We start from the raw sequence: 17,577 nt of genomic DNA on the forward strand, positions 1-17,577 counted from the left end.
CCAAGCTGTATAAACCTGAATTCTTATTGCTTGAAGCATATTGGGTGATTTGTATTTGTATAATGAGGGAGGGTGTGGCCTTAGGAAACAAAACCCTTTATCAAGGTGTGCAGAATTGTTTTCAACTGTTGTAGCTGTTTTGTTTTGAGTCAGTCAGATTACAGGATCACCAGTGTGGCTTAATTGTGGGACTAGACCCTCTTAGTCAAGAGCGCTAAGAGAAAAAAATGCACACCGATCATGAGCAGAAACAATTCTGTTAATTCTTATATGAACTGTTTTCTTATACCATTTACAGACAAATGTAGTTCCCATTGGAAATTTCCAGCGGCCGCCTTTTCTCAGAAATGTTATGACATCTCCACGTCGCCAGACCATGACAATGTGGGGCGAGCGTCCCAGGTGGGAGTGGAATGTGGACCCACTGGACCACAGAAGGGAACCCGGACCTACCCAGACTAGGGAAGGGCAGCAAGTAGGGTCTGTGGCAGCTGAGCTTGTGGACGTGATGGTGACATGCAGAGCTAGATAACACCTCACAACTTCAGGTATGAAGAAAGATAAGGTTTACTCAAACGAAATCACAGTACATAAACAGAACATTACTATGCCAGGCTCCAGATTCCACACAACAAGAAAGGGTATACGCCTCAGGGAAACAGATGAAGGCAGGAGGACATCACAGATTGATGCAGTCCAGTATTATCTAGCACGGGCATACTAGGATGGCACCTCTCTCAGGCCTCAAGTGTAGCACAGGCTCAGCAGGAGAACATCAGACACCAACCTCGGGCAGACTTCAGACGATGGCAGGGGTCATCACGGGTTGATGCAGTCCAGAGTCATCTGGCACGGGCATACTAAAACAGCCTCTCTCTCAGGCCTCAGGCGTAGCACAGGCTCAGCAGTAGAACATCAGACACCGAACCAGGACAGACATCAGACAATGGCAGGGGGTCATCACGGGTTGATGCACTCCAGGGTTATCTGGCACGGGCATACTAGGATGTGCTCTCTCTCAGGCCTCAAGTGTAGCACAGGCTCAGCAGCAGAACATCAGACACCGACCCAGGACAGACGTCATCACAGGGTGGACACTGGCGGAACATTGGGACACAGGCAGAACATCAGGACTCAGGCAGGACATAAGGACACAGGCAGAACATCAGGACATCTGGACACAGGCAGGACATCAGGACATCTGGACACAGGCTGGACATCAGGACATCTGGACACAGGCTGGACATCAGGACATCTGGACATCAGAACATTGGACACAAGCAGGACATCAGGACACAGGCTGGACATCAGGACATCGGACACAAGCAGGACATCGAGACATCAGGACACAGGCTGGACATCAGGACACAGGCAGGACTTGGGAACACAGGCATGACATTGGGACACCATTGTGGTGGCCCAGGTCATCAGCTGGAACACGGATGGCACAGAACCAAGCAGTGGCGGTTGGGCTCAGGGAACCAGACAGCGTTCGCCAGTCTCCAGACATTGGACACCATCTCCAGGCACAAGGCTGTGGTCGTCAGGTTCCAAACTACAGCTGTCAGGCTCTGGGCATCGGACCTAGGAAGGAACTCAAGCGGGATGGTGCAAGCACCGCCGGGTTGGACTGGGGCCAGACGGAGTTAGCACCGCATATCAGGCTGAGCACAGCATAGCAAATGCTCAGCAAAAACACCGGACTCCATCTTTAAAAGACGAACCCAGGTTAGTTCACAGTCACTGGGTACAGGATTCCAGACACAGAGGGACTTCAGAAACATAGCATAGAGGACACAGTTCAGACAGGGTCAGGTACATAAACTTATACAGGATCATGGGTTCAGACCTGTGAATGCAGAGAGGCAGGAAACAAAACATAACAGAAACGAGCCTGGATTTGCAGCCTCCAGGAAAGGCGGATCTGGGTACTCAGCCCCCAGAGCAGGCGGAAAACAGGACACAAACAGAAATGGATCTGGGTACTCAGCCCCCAGAGCAGGCAGAAGAACAGGACACAAGCAGAAACGGATCTGGGTACTCAGCCCCCAGAGCAGGCGGAAGAACCGGTATCAGCTTTCCCAGAACTGAATGCAGGCAGAACAGGAGCTGAACACCCCACACATGGCAAGACTCAGAAACTTAATGCAAAGCACTGGCAATGCCAAACAGGACAAAGGGAGTTTATATAGGAGCTACCCCTCATAAATAGGTTGGGGAAAGAATCTCAGGTGCGCACACAAATCCTAATAAAAGCTGGGAAGGTGTGACCGCGCACCCTAAGCACAAACAGAAACCATTACAGTACAGTCAGCACAGGATTTGAGTCTTAGGGCACCTGGCAGTGGCTGCAAGCCAGGACACACGTGGAAAGTCATGCACTATCTGCAGAGGACCTTGCAACCTGGGGATAGCTTCCACAGCGGCAGCCAGAGACCGCACATGCAGATGGTCATGCAGCAGAGCAAAGACATCACAACATATGTATAGCTACGCAGCGGAGCAGGGAACTGAGAAGCAGCCATACAGGTAATAGACAACAGCATCCCTGCTAGTTAGGGGGAGGGTAGCAAAGGGTTAAAGCAGAGATATGCAGAGTAATACCGGAGAAAAAAAGGTACAAACCCACCAGCGTTACACAGGACAATGCTCCATTTTATGCGTATTTCATGTTTTCACAGCAGTAGCAGTACACTATCAGTGTCATAATACGGCACTCCATGGTCATAGTAGATAACAGACCGGCGCTGACCCTATCTCTATCATTGCAGCAGCATTAGCAGTGAACTGGGCACGCCTCTATGGGCTGCACAATTCACAGCAGTGGGAGTGTTCTGCTGCCATATTCATGGAGCCCTCTGCTGTGATTTGACTCCTGTCATTAGGATCTGCTAACAGAAGCATTACTGCTTCAGAACAGATCCTAGATTGACAGGAGTAAAATGCAGGAGAAAGGTCTGGGCACTGCAGGCAGAGTATCAGAGACTACAAAGACATCAAGGAGGAGCAGTGTAGGATCAGCATTATCAGAGCGAGAGCTGTCTGTGACTCATCCCACAAGTAGATAAAAAGGAGCTCCAGGTCTGCAGTGAAGGACCAGGCATTGTGGAGGGAGGGGATAGATACATTAGTATGGCTGAGAGAGAGTGATGGGAGAGAGAGAGAAAGAGACATGTAGTATGATGCTCTATAAACAAGCTGTGCATCCGATGCAGTAACTGTTGGTGATAATAGATCACAGGGCAGTCACACACAAAATGGCGCTGCCCTGTGATGCTACTCTTCATTATGCCCCAGGGATACTAGACCACCCAAAAGGGGAGGGAAATGGTGATGTCAGCAGTTACTGCCCCAATTTTTCAGCTAACAGTAAAGCTAGTAAGTCTCACTATAGCTGCATGAGGTCTAAAATGGAAAATGAGAAAAAAACAGAAAAAAACAAAGAGCTAGCACTCGACCACTAGGTGAGATTTTTGATGGTGCCAGTGAACGGGACCCGAAGACCCCAATTACATAGGAAAAGTCAAATCACTGCACTCATCCAGTCCGGAGATTAGCTGAAGTGAATAAATTTATTGAAGAAGCAAAATTGAAATAATAAGGCAACAGTTTTTTTGACGTTTCGGCCACTCAGTGGCCTTGTTCACAAATGGTGCTGAAACAAAACAAACAAATAGTGTATAAACATACTATATACATAGTGTAACAAAATATGTACAGAAATATATACAGATATAATACATAGAGTTGAACTCATGTCAAGTAATGTAGAGAGAGGCAAAGGTTCTAGTATCCCTAAAGTATAGGCTTACACCTATAGGGCATAAAGAAAAAGAAGAGGGGTTCTAGAGAGTGGTATCTAAAAAATTGATTAAGGAGACCCAATCGGAGGCAAGAGATGGAAAAACATACCCTTATACTCTGTTCATGATGCGTCATGTGACAAACATGGATATGTTAGTAAATAGGTAGAGGTGATCCAGATGTAACCTGTATGGGATATATAGGGAAAACCGTAGCTATGTAACTGAAGGTGTAGAGAGTCGCATATAAAGTGGAACAGGTCTACATATGTGTGGGGACAAGTAGTTACCCAGGAGCCGGATATAAAGTCTAAGTTATCACAAGGAGACACTAAAGGAAGGTCCAATCTTCATTATAGACATCCGGTTGGGATCAGGTACGCTGTAATGTATAACAATATATACACACACTGTAGACGTCATGGGATCGACCAGCAGCTAAAGTAAATGATAGTAGGGTAGCTACCTGGAAAGTGAACTTGCTCTAATGTGGCCCTGCAACCCCAGAGGTCCCAGCAGGGAAAAGGGTTAATGGCTGTCGCCTGTACCCAAATAGTGCCTAGCATGAGGTTGTATATAAAGAAAACTAGCATTAGGTTACGTCCGGTAGTAGAGTAAGTGTACTTATCTGAAGCTATAGTCCCAGTCTCACAGCAATTGGTGGTGCAGTGGTGGCGCAAAGCCGGATCAAGACGACCGCATAGGGAGTGTGATCCAGGGTCAAGGAGATCGCATGAGTGATGGCGCCGACACAAGCAGTGTCTAGGCGGGGAAGGCGGCGGTAACCTGTCGGCATGGAGCCAGGTTTAAATGGCTAAAGCCGGTCATGTGACCGGAACAGGGGGAGGACGCTGGCGCCTGCGTATTACTACGGGGGGGATGTGAGTAGTGAGCGCCTGCGTACTAGCGGACGGAGGCTAACGCATGCGCAGATAGGTGCAAAGCCGCGCTAGTGTATGTCTAATGGCACGCGAGTATGTCGGGCGCTTGCGTGCTTGGAGGAGAACCGGCGCATGCGTGACTGTGTCATAGGGCAATGTCGGTAATGTTGGCACAGTAGCGTCTGTGTGCTAGTGGGACCTGCACACATGGGATCCATCTGTGTAGGTCCGGAAGACAGAGGCTCAAAGGGATGATACATATAAGTGTAGTGGGTATGTATAAGGTAGCAGGAAGACAGACGGGATGGACCAAGAATATATTGAAATACAATGAAATACATGGAGAGATAATTAACCCCCCACAAAGAATGCAGGGGGAGGGAGAACATAATCAACATAAGACAACATGACAAAGTATAGTAGGAGTCCAAACTAGCGATGATTATTCACAGAACCTGAGTTGAATGGGTAAAACTGAAAAAGAAACATTAAGTGAAAGAAATATTGCATGTATAGCAAGGACTAAATGGTAAAAGACCAGGGAAAAATATTGGAAAATATACAAAGAAAAAAGTAACAAATAAAGATAAAATTAAAAAAATGAAAAAATAAAAAAATGAAGCATAAAAAACAAAAAAAACAAAAAATAATCAGGGGTATACTGACGGGGATAAATGAAACTTGGGGGACTCCTAAGGGGTATGGCTCTTACCATCCTCCAGGGGGCGATACGAGTATTACATGTGCAGGGGGTTAGTTTGCCTATTGGGAAAAAAAACGATTAAGTTAGCCAATCCAACTCTCTATTGAGTCCCCTCGGGTGAAGCGTGTCAAGCGTGTAAATCCAGAAAGTTTCCCTCTGTTTAAGTAGCTGAATATGGTTACCCCCTCTCCTGGGGCGGTGGACCTTTTCAATGATCTGGAAGCGCAACTGCGCTACAGTATGTTGGGCTTCTTTAAAATGAAGGGGTAATGGCAACCAGGTCTTACTACACCTGATGGTAGATTTGTGGCTAGAGATCCTACTTTTGATGGCCTGGGTGGTTTCACCTACATACATTAATCCACATGGGCACTTAATAAGATATACTACAAAGTTTGAATTGCATGTGTAATATTCTTTGATGGGGAAGGCCTTACCGGTACGGGGGTGGAGTATCTCATTGCCCTTTATGACATTTGAACAGCACATACAACTGAGGCATGGGAATGTACCAGTTCTCTTTTGACCCGAGAGTGTCCCCAGTGCAGGTGTTCTAGATGTGCCTAGATCTGCCCGTACTACTCTGTCTCTTACATTCTGAGGTCGTCTCATGCTCATGAGGGGAGGATCTCTAAAGCTGGGAATGTGTGGATATGCTTTAGACAGTAGAGGCCAATGTCCTCGGATCAGGTTATGAATCCTGTGCATGGTAGGGTGGTGGTTATGGACGAAAGGGAGTCTGGGGTTCTTGACTGTGGTGGGTACTGTAGCTTCAGTGACATTGAGGGCTTTAAAGGATTCCAGATCAAGAAGCCTAGGAGGGTAGTTGCGGGCTTTGAATTTGTTGGACATTTCTTGAACCCTGGTGTTTCTTGTCACAGAGTCGGAGACAATTCTAGCCACCCTTTTAAATTGGGACCTGGGAAGACTGTCCCGGGTAGGCTTGGGGTGACAGCTATTGTAAAGTAACAAACTGTTACAGTCAGTGGGTTTAACAAATAAGTCTGTACTTAGATTACCAAATGTGTCTTTCAAGACTTTAGTGTCAAGAAATGCAATCTCCTCGCTGTGTTGTACCAGTGTAAATGTCAGCCCTGGTCTAGCCTCGTTTATGGTGTTAAAGAATCCTTGTAGACTGGTCTGATCCCCTCTCCATATGCAAAAAATGTCATCTATGTATCTGTACCATGTAAGGGCATGTTGTTGAAAGATGGGATTAGGGTAGACATATGTGCGTTCAAAATGGTCCATGTACAGATTCGCATATGCCGGGGCCACATTGGACCCCATTGCCGTACCACACGTTTGTAAAAAGAAGTCATCTTCAAAGATGAAGAAGTTTTCCCTCAGGACAAGGTTGAGTAGGTCAGTACATAGATCTAGTAGATTGGAGTCTATATTGGCTTCACGGAGGGTCAGTATGACAGCTTCAACACCCTTGTCATGTTCGATGGAGGTATACAGACTATTCACGTCTAAAGTACATAAAGTACTGTCGGGTGGAATTTTTTTGATGTTATGGATTTTATTCAGAAAATCGCCTGTATCTAAAATGTAGGATTTCGTAGAGCGAGCGTGAGGGGTAAGAATTTTTTCTAAAAAGATAGACAGTGGATTTAATATTGAGTTAGTGGATGCCACTATAGGGCGCCCGGGGGGGTTATGGAGATCCTTGTGTATTTTGGGTAAGATATATAACATACATAGTAACATAGTAACATAGTTAGTAAGGCCGAAAAAAGACATTTGTCCATCCAGTTCAGCCTATATTCCATCATAATAAATACCCAGATCTACGTCCTTCTACAGAACCTAATAATTGTATGATACAATATTGTTCTGCTCCAGGAAGACATCCAGGCCTCTCTTGAACCCCTCGACTGAGTTCGCCATCACCACCTCCTCAGGCAAGCAATTCCAGATTCTCACTGCCCTAACAGTAAAGAATCCTCTTCTATGTTGGTGGAAAAACCTTCTCTCCTCCAGACGCAAAGAATGCCCCCTTGTGCCCGTCACCTTCCTTGGTATAAACAGATCCCCAGCGAGATATTTGTATTGTCCCCTTATATACTTATACATGGTTATTAGATCGCCCCTCAGTCGTCTTTTTTCTAGACTAAATAATCCTAATTTCGCTAATCTATCTGGGTATTGTAGTTCTCCCATCCCCTTTATTAATTTTGTTGCCCTCCTTTGTACTCTCTCTAGTTCCATTATATCCTTCCTGAGCACCGGTGCCCAAAACTGGACACAGTACTCCATGTGCGGTCTAACTAGGGATTTGTACAGAGGCAGTATAATGCTCTCATCATGTGTATCCAGACCTCTTTTAATGCACCCCATGATCCTGTTTGCCTTGGCAGCTGCTGCCTGGCACTGGCTGCTCCAGGTAAGTTTATCATTAACTAGGATCCCCAAGTATAGTACCGGAGTAACAGGGTGGTGGTTTATGAGATACGTTCTAGTTTTGGCGTCTATAGTTTTGAGTTGTAGATGTTTATCCAGGACAGTAGTAATTTTTTGGCGTATGTTGTATGTGGGGTCACTCTGTAGTTTCCTATACGTATAGGGGTCTGAGAGTTGGCGTCTAACCTCCGCAGTGTACTGGTTTCTATTCATAACTACTGTAGCACCCCCTTTGTCCGCTGGCTTAATGATAATGTTCTTATTTCTGCTCAGTGCACCCAAGGCCTGTCTCTCAGAGATACTGAGGTTATGTTGAACCGGGAGGAGACCTAGGCTTTGGTCATGGAGAGTACTCTTGATGTCTCTATCGAGTAGGTTAATAAATGTTTCTACTGCATGATGGGATTTAGGTGGCATGAATGTACTCGGGTTCCTGAGTCCCAAATCATTGATGGTGATTTTCGGTGTGTCAGGGTTGGGTGCAGTACCTACAGTGATGTCCCTGGTGGCGGGATTGGCATCAAAATGTACCTTTAACCTCACGCTCCTATAGAAGCGTTGAAGGTCTTTTTCTAGCTGAAAAGAGTCCCACCTTGGTGTGGGACAAAACGACAAACCCATATTGAGAACCTTCAACTCAAGGGGGGACAGGGAATAATCAGAGATATTGACTACTGAGTTTGGACTCCTACCTGGGACCTCAGGGTCATGTGTCGGTCTGGCGCTCTTCCTCCTCGACCTCCTGGTAGGCGTCCGTTTGATCCTAAAAAACGAGGGCCAGGTGAAGTAGTCTCGTTGTCGGATCCTACTGAGGAACCTTCTGCTGGTGAGGATCCCCCTGAGCGATAGTTCCCTTTTGGTGTCCGGCGATATCGCTGTCGTGGCTGGCGGGAAAACGGGTCCTCCCATCTGTATACCTTATTTGTGAGGTAATCCTCTGTGTCCCTCTGGAATTTTGTTCTCTTTCTCTCTTCCAGGTTTTTCTGATGAGCAGATAGTATGGAGTCCACTTTACTTTTCAAAGTTGAAAACTCAGTATTACTTAAAGTTGTAGTAAGTTGGGTTTCAATTGATGTAATCTTTTCCTCGGTCGTTTTGATGGCCTCCTGGAGGTACGCAATGGTTAGCAAAATGATGTCGAAGGAACATTTATTAAGAATTTTTTGGAACGTGGTGCAATATTTTTCATTGTCAGCAAACAGAGTGGGTCTCAGATTGCAGCGTAGACCACGGGGTATCTTTCCCTGGCGGTGATATTCACCCAATGTAGCACAGTGTAGGTCAAATGAAATTAGTCTCTTTCTCTCTTTCTCCCAATCCCTTGTCTTCACGTCCTTGCTAGGGATATGCAAAAAGTCTGTATTGGATCTTATTTTGGACAGGATAGTTGAACCAGTAGCATCGTCATAGACGTAGGTCTCGGATGACATGAGTCCGGTCGGTGCTAAAAACTCCAAAAACTATATACCAGAAAAAAACAAAGAGCTAGCACTCGACCACTAGGTGAGATTTTTGATGGTGCCAGTGAACGGGACCCGAAGACCCCAATTACATAGGAAAAGTCAAATCACTGCACTCATCCAGTCCGGAGATTAGCTGAAGTGAATAAATTTATTGAAGAAGCAAAATTGAAATAATAAGGCAACAGTTTTTTTGACGTTTCGGCCACTCAGTGGCCTTGTTCACAAATGGTGCTGAAACAAAACAAACAAATAGTGTATAAACATACTATATACATAGTGTAACAAAATATGTACAGAAATATATACAGATATAATACATAGAGTTGAACTCATGTCAAGTAATGTAGAGAGAGGCAAAGGTTCTAGTATCCCTAAAGTATAGGCTTACACCTATAGGGCATAAAGAAAAAGAAGAGGGGTTCTAGAGAGTGGTATCTAAAAAATTGATTAAGGAGACCCAATCGGAGGCAAGAGATGGAAAAACATACCCTTATACTCTGTTCATGATGCGTCATGTGACAAACATGGATATGTTAGTAAATAGGTAGAGGTGATCCAGATGTAACCTGTATGGGATATATAGGGAAAACCGTAGCTATGTAACTGAAGGTGTAGAGAGTCGCATATAAAGTGGAACAGGTCTACATATGTGTGGGGACAAGTAGTTACCCAGGAGCCGGATATAAAGTCTAAGTTATCACAAGGAGACACTAAAGGAAGGTCCAATCTTCATTATAGACATCCGGTTGGGATCAGGTACGCTGTAATGTATAACAATATATACACACACTGTAGACGTCATGGGATCGACCAGCAGCTAAAGTAAATGATAGTAGGGTAGCTACCTGGAAAGTGAACTTGCTCTAATGTGGCCCTGCAACCCCAGAGGTCCCAGCAGGGAAAAGGGTTAATGGCTGTCGCCTGTACCCAAATAGTGCCTAGCATGAGGTTGTATATAAAGAAAACTAGCATTAGGTTACGTCCGGTAGTAGAGTAAGTGTACTTATCTGAAGCTATAGTCCCAGTCTCACAGCAATTGGTGGTGCAGTGGTGGCGCAAAGCCGGATCAAGACGACCGCATAGGGAGTGTGATCCAGGGTCAAGGAGATCACATGAGTGATGGCGCCGACACAAGCAGTGTCTAGGCGGGGAAGGCGGCGGTAACCTGTCGGCATGGAGCCAGGTTTAAATGGCTAAAGCCGGTCATGTGACCGGAACAGGGGGAGGACGCTGGCGCCTGCGTATTACTACGGGGGGGATGTGAGTAGTGAGCGCCTGCGTACTAGCGGACGGAGGCTAACGCATGCGCAGATAGGTGCAAAGCCGCGCTAGTGTATGTCTAATGGCACGCGAGTATGTCGGGCGCTTGCGTGCTTGGAGGAGAACCGGCGCATGCGTGACTGTGTCATAGGGCAATGTCGGTAATGTTGGCACAGTAGCGTCTGTGTGCTAGTGGGACCTGCACACATAGATCTACTAGATCTATGTACTGACCTACTCAACCTTGTCCTGAGGGAAAACTTCTTCATCTTTGAAGATGACTTCTTTTTACAAACGTGTGGTACGGCAATGGGGTCCAATGTGGCCCCGGCATATGCGAATCTGTACATGGACCATTTTGAACGCACATATGTCTACCCTAATCCCATCTTTCAACAACATGCCCTTACATGGTACAGATACATAGATGACATTTTTTGCATATGGAGAGGGGATCAGACCAGTCTACAAGGATTCTTTAACACCATAAACGAGGCTAGACCAGGGCTGACATTTACACTGGTACAACACAGCGAGGAGATTGCATTTCTTGACACTAAAGTCTTGAAAGACACATTTGGTAATCTAAGTACAGACTTATTTGTTAAACCCACTGACTGTAACAGTTTGTTACTTTACAATAGCTGTCACCCCAAGCCTACCCGGGACAGTCTTCCCAGGTCCCAATTTAAAAGGGTGGCTAGAATTGTCTCCGACTCTGTGACAAGAAACACCAGGGTTCAAGAAATGTCCAACAAATTCAAAGCCCGCAACTACCCTCCTAGGCTTCTTGATCTGGAATCCTTTAAAGCCCTCAATGTCACTGAAGCTACAGTACCCACCACAGTCAAGAACCCCAGACTCCCTTTCGTCCATAACCACCACCCTACCATGCACAGGATTCATAACCTGATCCGAGGACATTGGCCTCTACTGTCTAAAGCATATCCACACATTCCCAGCTTTAGAGATCCTCCCCTCATGAGCATGAGACGACCTCAGAATGTAAGAGACAGAGTAGTACGGGCAGATCTAGGCACATCTAGAACACCTGCACTGGGGACACTCTCGGGTCAAAAGAGAACTGGTACATTCCCATGCCTCAGTTGTATGTGCTGTTCAAATGTCATAAAGGGCAATGAGATACTCCACCCCCGTACCGGTAAGGCCTTCCCCATCAAAGAATATTACACATGCAATTCAAACTTTGTAGTATATCTTATTAAGTGCCCATGTGGATTAATGTATGTAGGTGAAACCACCCAGGCCATCAAAAGTAGGATCTCTAGCCACAAATCTACCATCAGGTGTAGTAAGACCTGGTTGCCATTACCCCTTCATTTTAAAGAAGCCCAACATACTGTAGCGCAGTTGCGCTTCCAGATCATTGAAAAGGTCCACCGCCCCAGGAGAGGGGGTAACCATATTCAGCTACTTAAACAGAGGGAAACTTTCTGGATTTACACGCTTGACACGCTTCACCCGAGGGGACTCAATAGAGAGTTGGATTGGCTAACTTAATCGTTTTTTTTCCCAATAGGCAAACTAACCCCCTGCACATGTAATACTCGTATCGCCCCCTGGAGGATGGTAAGAGCCATACCCCTTAGGAGTCCCCCAAGTTTCATTTATCCCCGTCAGTATACCCCTGATTATTTTTTGTTTTTTTTGTTTTTTATGCTTCATTTTTTTATTTTTTCATTTTTTTAATTTTATCTTTATTTGTTACTTTTTTCTTTGTATATTTTCCAATATTTTTCCCTGGTCTTTTACCATTTAGTCCTTGCTATACATGCAATATTTCTTTCACTTAATGTTTCTTTTTCAGTTTTACCCATTCAACTCAGGTTCTGTGAATAATCATCGCTAGTTTGGACTCCTACTATACTTTGTCATGTTGTCTTATGTTGATTATGTTCTCCCTCCCCCTGCATTCTTTGTGGGGGGTTAATTATCTCTCCATGTATTTCATTGTATTTCAATATATTCTTGGTCCATCCCGTCTGTCTTCCTGCTACCTTATACATACCCACTACACTTATATGTATCATCCCTTTGAGCCTCTGTCTTCCGGACCTACACAGATGGATCCCATGTGTGCAGGTCCCACTAGCACACAGACGCTACTGTGCCAACATTACCGACATTGCCCTATGACACAGTCACGCATGCGCCGGTTCTCCTCCAAGCACGCAAGCGCCCGACATACTCGCGTGCCATTAGACATACACTAGCGCGGCTTTGCACCTATCTGCGCATGCGTTAGCCTCCGTCCGCTAGTACGCAGGCGCTCACTACTCACATCCCCCCCGTAGTAATACGCAGGCGCCAGCGTCCTCCCCCTGTTCCGGTCACATGACCGGCTTTAGCCATTTAAACCTGGCTCCATGCCGACAGGTTACCGCCGCCTTCCCCGCCTAGACACTGCTTGTGTCGGCGCCATCACTCATGCGATCTCCTTGACCCTGGATCACACTCCCTATGCGGTCGTCTTGATCCGGCTTTGCGCCACCACTGCACCACCAATTGCTGTGAGACTGGGACTATAGCTTCAGATAAGTACACTTACTCTACTACCGGACGTAACCTAATGCTAGTTTTCTTTATATACAACCTCATGCTAGGCACTATTTGGGTACAGGCGACAGCCATTAACCCTTTTCCCTGCTGGGACCTCTGGGGTTGCAGGGCCACATTAGAGCAAGTTCACTTTCCAGGTAGCTACCCTACTATCATTTACTTTAGCTGCTGGTCGATCCCATGACGTCTACAGTGTGTGTATATATTGTTATACATTACAGCGTACCTGATCCCAACCGGATGTCTATAATGAAGATTGGACCTTCCTTTAGTGTCTCCTTGTGATAACTTAGACTTTATATCCGGCTCCTGGGTAACTACTTGTCCCCACACATATGTAGACCTGTTCCACTTTATATGCGACTCTCTACACCTTCAGTTACATAGCTACGGTTTTCCCTATATATCCCATACAGGTTACATCTGGATCACCTCTACCTATTTACTAACATATCCATGTTTGTCACATGACGCATCATGAACAGAGTATAAGGGTATGTTTTTCCATCTCTTGCCTCCGATTGGGTCTCCTTAATCAATTTTTTAGATACCACTCTCTAGAACCCCTCTTCTTTTTCTTTATGCCCTATAGGTGTAAGCCTATACTTTAGGGATACTAGAACCTTTGCCTCTCTCTACATTACTTGACATGAGTTCAACTCTATGTATTATATCTGTATATATTTCTGTACATATTTTGTTACACTATGTATATAGTATGTTTATACACTATTTGTTTGTTTTGTTTCAGCACCATTTGTGAACAAGGCCACTGAGTGGCCGAAACGTCAAAAAAACTGTTGCCTTATTATTTCAATTTTGCTTCTTCAATAAATTTATTCACTTCAGCTAATCTCCGGACTGGATGAGTGCAGTGATTTGACTTTTCCTATAAAATGGAAAATGCTCACCCTAGTGGTAAATATATATATTTGTAAAAAAATATAATATTTTTCATATAGAAATGTTTGCAAACAGTGCAAACATTGCATTAACACATTTTAATTACTATTTTAAGCTTAATTTCACAAAAAAACAAACTACAAGAAATCTGGTGGCACCTTCCCTTTAAAGATGAAAGAGCAATGTTATGGCCCCTTCTTCAACTGATCTAAACCCTATAGAGAACTTGTGGAAACTTCTAAAATGGGAGAATTATGGTAAAGGAAAACGGTTCACCTCTCTGTACAGTATCTGGAGGCTGTGGTTAGTGTTGCCCCAAAAAGTTGATCGTCTGACAGACTCTATGGATGGAAGACAGACTCATGACTGTTATTGGAAAAGAAGGGCGGATATATTGGTCACTGATATATTATTTTTAAATTTCAGAAGTATATTTTTGTATATTTAGTTGTTTGGTTTTTAGTCTCACTTTAACAATTTAATTTGTGTATTATCAATTATGAATAAGGCTATTCATGTAGTGTAATAACAATATATTGTAGCCCTATAGCTACTAAATGGAAATTAGAAAATAGCAAATGTTTTCTTAGTTAAGTAATTATATTTCAGTAGCAATAATTAGTAATTCAGCTTCATATTGAACACTGATAAGACTTAACCCCTTCCCGACCTTTGACGCATACGCTGCGTCATGAAAGTCGGTGCCATTCCGACCCATGACGCAGCATATGCGTCATGGAAAGATCGCGTCCCTGCAGGCCGGGTGAAAGGGTTAACTCCCATTTCACCCGATCTGCAGGGACAGGGGGAGTGGTAGTTTAGCCCAGGGGGGGTGGCTTCACCCCCTCGTGGCTACGATCGCTCTGATTGGCTGTTGAAAGTGAAACTGCCAATCAGAGCGATTTGTAATATTTCACCTAAAAAAATGGTGAAATATTACAATCCAGCCATGGCCGATGCTGCAATATCATCGGCCATGGCTGGACACACTAATGTGCACCCACCCCACTCCTCCGATCGCCCCCCCAACCCCCCGATCTGTGGTCCGCTCCCCTCGGTCCTGTGCTCCGCTCCCCCGTCCTCCTGCCCGCTCCCCCCGTGCTCCAATCACACCCCCCGTGCTCCAATCAAACCCCCCCGCACTCCGATCCCCCCCCCGCACAGCGATCCCCCCCCGCACAGCGATTCCCCCCCCCCGTGCTCCGATCCACCCGCACGCACAGCGATCCCCCACTCCGTGCTCCAATCCACCCCCCCGTGTTCCGGGCCACCCCCCCGTGCTCCGACGCCCCCCCCCCCGTGCCCTGATCTCCCCCCCCTTATACTTACCTGGCCTCCCAGGGACCGTCCGTCTTCTTTCCTGGGTGCCGCCATCTTCCAAAATGGCGGGCGCATGTGCAGTGCGCCCGCCGAATCTGCCGGCCGGCAGATTCGTTCCAGAGTGAATTTTGATCACTGAGATAGGTTATATCTCAGTGATCAAAATAAAAAAAAAAAAGTAAATGACCCCCCCCCCCTTTGTCACCCCCATAGGTAGGGACAATAAAAAAAATATTTTTTTTTTCCACTAAGGTTGGGGTAAGAACTAGGGTTAGGGGTAGGGTTAGGGTTAGGGGTAGGGGTAGGGGTAGGGTTAGGGGTAGGGGTAGGGTTAGGGGTAGGGTTAGGGTTAGGGGTAGGGTTAGGGGTAGGGTTAGGGTTTCGGTATATGCACACGTATTCTGTTCCTCTGTGGATTTTTCCGCTGCGGATTTGATAAATCCGCAGTGCTAAACCGCTGCGGATTTATGGCGGATTTACCATGTTTTTTCTGCGCATTTCAATGCGGTTTTACAACAGCGATTTTCTATTTGAGCAGTTGTAAAACCGTTGCGGAATCCGCAGAAAGAAGTGTACAGCGATTTTTGTTTCCCATAGGTTTGCATTGAACTGTAAACTCATGGGAAACTGCTGCGGATCCGCAGCGTTTTCCGCAGCGTGTGCACATACCTTTAGAATTAGGCTATGTGCACACGGTGCGGATTGGCCGCTGCGGATTCGCAGCAGTGTTCCATCAGGTTTACAGTACCATGTAAACATATGGAGAGCCAAATCCGCTGTGCCCATGGTGCGGAAAATACCGCGCGGGAACGCTGCGTTGTATTTTCCGCAGCATGTCAATTCTTTGTGCGGATTCCGCAGCGTTTTACACCTGTTCCTCAATTGGAATCCGCAGGTGAAATCCGGACAAAAAACACTGGAAATCCGCGGTAAATCCGCAGGTAAAACGCAGTGCCTTTTACCCGCGGATTTTTCAAAAATGGTGCTGAAAAATCTCATACGAATCCGCAATGTTGGCACATAGCCTTAGGGCTAGGGTTGGGTTGGAATTAGGGTTGTGGTTAGGGTTAGGGGTGTGTTGGGGTTACGGGTGTGTTGGGGTTAGGGTTGTGATTAGGGTTACGGCTACAGTTGGGATAAGGGTTAGGGGTGTGTTGGAGTTAGAATTGAGGGGTTTCCACTGTTTAGGCACATCAGGGGGTCTCCAAACGCAACATGGCGCCACCATTGATTCCAGCCAATCTTGTATTCAAAAAGTCAAATGGTGCTCCCTCACTTCCGAGCCCCGACGTGCACCCAAACAGTGGTTTACCCCCACATATGGGGTACCAGCATACTCAGGACAAACTGCGCAACAATTACTGGGGTCCAATTTCTCCTGTTACCCTTGTGAAAATAAAGAAATGCTTGCTAAAACATCATTTTTGAGGAAAGAAAAATGATTTTTTATTTTCACGGCTCTGCGTTGTAAACGTCTGTGAAGCACTTGGGGGTTCAAAGTGCTCACCACATATCTAGATAAGTTCCTTGGGGGGTCTAGTTTCTAAAATGGGGTCACTTGTGGGGGGTTTCTACTGTTTAGGCACACCAGGGGCTCTGCAAACGCAATGTGACGCCCGCAGACCATTCCATCAAAGTCTGCATTTCAAAAGTCACTACTTCCCTTCTGAGCCCCGACGTGTGCCCAAACAGTGGTTTACCCCCACACATGGGGTATCAGCGTACTCAGGAGAAACTGGACAACAACTTTTGGGGTCCAATTTCTCCTGTAACCCTTGGGAAAATAAAAAATTCTGGGCTAAATTATTATTTTTGAGGAAAGAAAACGTATTTATTATTTTCACGGCTCTGCATTATAAACTTCTATGAAGCACTTGGGGGTTCAAAGTGCTCACCACATATCTAGATAAGTTCCTTGGGGGGTCTAGTTTCCAAAATGGGGTCACTTGTGGGGGGTTTCTACTGTTAAGCCACATCAGGGGCTCTGCAAACGCAACGTGACGCCCACAGAGCATTCCATCAAAGTCTGCATTTCAAAATGTCACTACTTCACTTCCGAGCCCCGGCATGTGCCCAAACAGTGGTTTACCCCCACATATGGGGTATCAGCGTACTCAGGAGAAACTGGACAACAACTTTTGGGGTCAAATTTCTCCTGTTACCCTTTGTAAAATAAAAAATTGCAGGCTAAAATATCATTTTTGAGAAAATAATTTTTTTTTTTTTTTCATGGCTCTGCGTTATAAACTTCTGTGAAG

The sequence above is a fragment of the Ranitomeya imitator genome, chromosome 1, assembly GCF_032444005.1.
Source record: "Ranitomeya imitator isolate aRanImi1 chromosome 1, aRanImi1.pri, whole genome shotgun sequence".
Classification (NCBI taxonomy): Eukaryota; Metazoa; Chordata; class Amphibia; order Anura; family Dendrobatidae; genus Ranitomeya; species Ranitomeya imitator.